The sequence below is a fragment of the Triticum aestivum genome, chromosome 3B (assembly GCF_018294505.1).
Source record: "Triticum aestivum cultivar Chinese Spring chromosome 3B, IWGSC CS RefSeq v2.1, whole genome shotgun sequence".
Lineage (NCBI taxonomy): Eukaryota > Viridiplantae > Streptophyta > Magnoliopsida > Poales > Poaceae > Triticum > Triticum aestivum.
In genome coordinates, this window is record NC_057801.1 from 715,133,668 (window position 1) to 715,138,782 (window position 5,115).

Genomic DNA, 5,115 nt, shown 5'->3' on the forward strand with positions numbered 1-5,115 from the left:
AGACCGCCGGGTTTCCGAGCGATTCTGTGTGGGATGCCATCGCCGGTCCGACGTGGCAGACACGCTTGGACGCCCCCGTATCCGACTCATATTTGGGCTGAATAAAAACGGTGCCGGTCAGTCCGGGCGTTTGAGTCCCATTTGAGAAGCGTGTCTAGGTCGCTTTTCTATGACCGGGTCTTCGGCACGAATGTTTGAGGTGGGTTTAGGGCGCTAGGATGTAAATGCTCAAACTCAGTATGCCGGATCATCATGTATCTACATAGCTGCGGCGCTCCTGTAGTCATGGGAGATGCTGAACAAAATCATCAGCCAGCAGCTTGTCTCGTCTGAAATCTGTTTCAATTCCAGCTGTCGTATTGGTTCAAGTAACGGGAAATACCCAATGGTTCACGGGACATCTGTCCCCTGAATCTCACCATTCACTCAGCCCTGATCTCTGATGTGTCTATTAGTGTTTCTTCTTTCTCTGGATCATTTCTGTTTGTATTAGGGCATGTACAATGCATAGCCTCAAGATGATGCCTCGCATGCCATGTAGGATCGAATATGATGTAAAGTAGGTTCGGATAGGGAAGCAGGATCCTCTTCAGGAGGCGGGTGCTTGAAGAAAAAAAGCGTGGTCCGGCGACAAAAGCTGAAAAGGTGAAGTGAAAAGTAGAGATGCATGTGTACTAGAGTCTTTATTTTTTTATTTCTTAATAAGACACACTAGTGATAGCTTGCATTGGAGAGAAAAAATAAATGTAAGTGCTTCAAATTACTTTTTGTCATGAAGCATATGTATCCATATGCCACCATTGTACATGCACTTAGATGCCCTCGGACCTGTACCGCTCAGCTCGGCCGTACAATCGCATTGATCACACCTGCTACTAGCCGGCCAACTCTCGCTGACATGCAGGTGCTTTTCGCTGGTACAAGCTACATCTGTTTTCGCACTTGCGATAATTTTTTCAAACTCCTGAACGAAGTAATTTAATCACATCTCTGGTGCATAATTACTTGGCACATGTATCAATGACTTACTGTTCATCAAATCGTTGTGTACTAACACCGTATCACCTTTTGGGTACAACCACACATGTTTTAATACATCAAAATTGAAATCGGTAAATATCTGGAGCCATCACTCTACAACTTACGCACCACAATTTTTTTCCGGATATTTGAATATTTAAATTTCAAACAACGTATATTCAAAAACTTTTGGAATAAGATAATGTTTTTTTGTGGAATAACTTTCATGATATTCTCGATGGAACAATGTAAAATTAACACCATACAAAAGTTAACATTCACACTTTTTGTACTAGATTTTTTTGATTTTTTTCTCTGATGTCGATGGGAGTTTTTCCATCACGAAACTTTTTATACGAGTACAAAAGAAGATCAAGTTTATTTCCAAAAAAGCTTCAGTTTTTTTTGAGTTTTTTCATAGTTACTACAAAAGTTCCCATATACGAATATTTCTGTGATGACCGTAAACTTGGTCTTAGGATGGATCATGGCCCATTTTTTGGCATGTCAATGCTTCGTTGCCCACTCTATTTCATTTCTTGCTAGTGTTGGCTAAAGCATTGACTAGTAAAATCTTGACCAAAATTTTAGCAAGCGAAATAGTATTTGGTAAGGTTAACTTAGGCTAAAATTAAGGAAGTACCTAGAACTCATCTAGATAAGATATAATTTGGTCTCATTCACTTTAAAAACAAGAACAGATACAATCCACGTCAGCACACACGCATCTTATAGCATCACATACAATGGCTATAAAAAATGAATGAGACCAAATTAGATTTCATCTAGATGAGTTCTAGCAAAACTGTAAAATCAAACACAATCGAAGAAATCCACGCTTTGAGATAGGCAATACACGTGGACGTATACACTGCCTGTGAGCAATCGTGGAACATACGATCAGTAAAGAGACACGACTACCTCACTCACTTCCGCACACAAACTGAATTCAAAGGATCGCCACACTGCACAAGCGCTCCAATAATCCATGGCCTCCGACCACCGCCTCGGCGCGCTCAAGGCGTTCGACGACACCAAGGCCGGGGTCAAGGGCCTCGTGGACGCGGGAGTCACGGCCGTCCCCGCCATCTTCCACCACGCGCCCGAATCCCTCAACGACGCGCCCCATCACCATGACCACCAGTTCGCCATCCCGGTCATCGACCTCGCCGGCCTCGCGACACCGTTCGGGCGAGTCTCGGCGGTCGGCGCGGTGAAGGCGGCCGCGGAGACGGTGGGCTTCTTCCATGTGGTGAATCACGGTGTGCCGGAGGCGGCACTGTCGGCGATGCTCGCGGCGCTGCGGGGCTTCAACGAGGAGCCGGTGGATGCCAAGGCGCCGTACCACACCCGGGACGACGGCCGGCGGGTTAGGTACCATAGCAACTTCGACCTGTTCCAGTCGCCGGCGGCAAACTGGCGTGACACGCTGTACATGGAGATGGCGCCGGAGCCGCCGGCGCCCGAGGAGATCCCTCCGGCGTGCAGGACCATCGCGCCGGAGTTCGCGGGGCTGGTGCAGGGGCTGGGGAGCACGCTGCTCGGGCTGCTGTCGGAGGCGCTGGGCCTCCGGCAAGGGCACCTGGAGGAACACACACAGTGCCTGAGGGGCTGAGCCTCGCCTGCCACTACTACCCGGCGTGCCCGGAGCCGCAGCTGACGCTGGGCACCACCAAGCACTCCGACCCCAGCTTCCTCACCGTGCTCCTCCAGGACGCCGTCGGCGGACTTCAAGTTCTCGTTCACGACGAGAAGCAGCAGCCGGCGTGGGTAGACGTGCCGGCAGTGGCGGGGGCGCTGGTGGTGAACATCGGCGACTACCTACAGCTCACGTCCAACGACAGGTTCAAGAGCGTAGAGCACCATGTGGTGGCCAAGAGCGCGGGGCCGAGGGTGTCGGTGGCCTGCTTCTTCCGGGCGGACGCGTGGACGAGGGTGCTCGAGCCGATCGTTCCCGACGGCGCCGACGCAAGGTACAGGAACACGACGGTGGACGAGATGGACAGGCACTACAGGGCCAAGGGCCTTGACGGCGTCTCCGCACTCCAACACTTCAGGATCTAACCAATCATTCTCACCCAAATGTATTTGTTGTGCTTATGATCCTAATTGATGATCCGGTTTGAACCGTATGCTACGTAGTACATCCCAGGAATGCGAGATGCACTCTGTCTACTCTTCGAATGGTGGAATTTGTGGATTTTGCTGGAAATGCAGATCAGATTTACCTGGAATTTGCAGGTAGTAAGAAAACATAGAGTAACACGAACTAGGAATCAACAGAATAGACCTCCTACAAATTGAAGGGCATTACTTGAAGGAGGCGGACGTTTGGTCTATGGAGACATTGGTCTATGGGGACATATGTCCCCGGTATCCACAACGTGCGAAGAGACTTTGCGATCAATAGCTAAACTAGTGAGTAAGGAAATCGGGCAGACATCTGAGGAGATAAAGCGCGTCATACACTGCTGCAGCAGTGTTGTACAGTCAGGAGTACAGGCTAGAACATGATCTTGAACAATGTATTGAAGCAATCAATTCTGAGACATAAATGCCACTCTTCTGAAACACGTTTGGTCTTGTTCTAAGGTAGCCACTGTCAGAATCCTGTCTCCTGGAAATATGAACGTTGGTAATATAAACTGAACTTCTAAACTTATGTCAATTTTTCTTAATTTTTTAAATATGTTTCGGTGGCTAAATTATGCTGTTTTTTTTATATGAAACGATCTTAGTCTCACGCATGGTATTCTTGGCTTGGTTAAGCACAAGTACGTGAAAACAACGAAGACACGGCGAAAATAAATAATGTAGTAATAATAAATAAGAAAGAGATAGGTGACACGGTTGGTTTTCTTTTGTTCCACCAAAAAAATCATTAAAGTTATTCCAACAAAATTATTTTGTTATCCCAAAAGTATTTGGATATATACATATATATTTTAAAAATAAATACTCAAATATCAAAAAGTGTTCGTTTAAAACTTTTTTAAAATAAACTTGACCTTTTTTCGTACTCGTTTAAATAGTTTCACGGAAAAAAAACTCCCGTTGATTTCAGTGCAAAAAAATATCAAGGACAAAAGGTGTGAATACTAACCTGTATATAGTGTTGAATTTGTTTTGTTCCACCCAAAATATCTTGAAATTTATTCCACAAAAAAAAATTTGTTACTCAAAATTTTGTGGTCATATATATTCAAAAGAAGTAGATATTCAAATATCCAAAAAAATCATTTAAAGTGTATGCACATCTGATTACAACTGTTACGGTGATTGGCGATTTTACGAGCCGTTCATCCACCCTAATCCGACGATAGAAAAATAGAAGTTACGAGGAGTTACAAAATCAAAATTACGAGAAATTACAAACAACGGTGGGACCGGTTAGTTAATTTGAGGGTAGATTCGTCATTTAGTTTGGACAATTCCCCATGGCAATGTCATCTCCTGATCTATTCGTCTCATCTCACCATTCACAACGACGTCGGTCGATGAAGCTCCCGATGATGGCGTATAGGGCCGGCCGGCACGTGGATTGGATGTGTCGCGACGTATGGCCTGCAGTACTACCGGCCGCCGGTAGGAGCGACAACAAGGTCATGGACTGCCACTTCTCGCCTGGATCGGGATCGCCGCGTGGGTATGATCCAAACGGCGCACTGAGCTACCTGTCTACGAGTGGGATGTGCAGCAGTGGTGGCGGCGGCTATGCGAGAGGAAACTGATACATTCGTGCATGGGACGTACCGTGAGGAACGGGAACGGACGAGCGACTCAGGTACTATTATACCCTTTTAGAAAAAATAATCTAAAAAATGATTTTCCTAGATCTAATGGCCAAAAATAATAAGAGATGGAGTTACATGAAATTACGAATCGTAACTCAATAACCGTAAAAGAGCTCATATTCGTAAGGTAGCTTCTTCTCACAATCAAAACAGTATCTTGGGCGTTTTCTGCTCTTCGCATGCATCCATGGGATAATCGGGAGAATAACCGGAGCAAATGCGAGGATGTGTCAGTGGGATGCTAGAATCTAAACCTTGTGACGTCAAGTTTTAGAAAAATCTGTATACAAATTAAATACGA

The 5,115-nt window shown here is 45.9% G+C and overlaps 1 pseudogene; it reads left to right on the top strand.

Annotated features, from left to right (window-relative positions):
* Positions 1 to 1,737: 1,737 nt before the first annotated feature.
* On the top strand, positions 1,738 to 3,134 carry LOC123066171 (1-aminocyclopropane-1-carboxylate oxidase homolog 1-like; annotated as a pseudogene).
* The last annotated feature ends 1,981 nt before the right edge of the window (positions 3,135 to 5,115 follow it).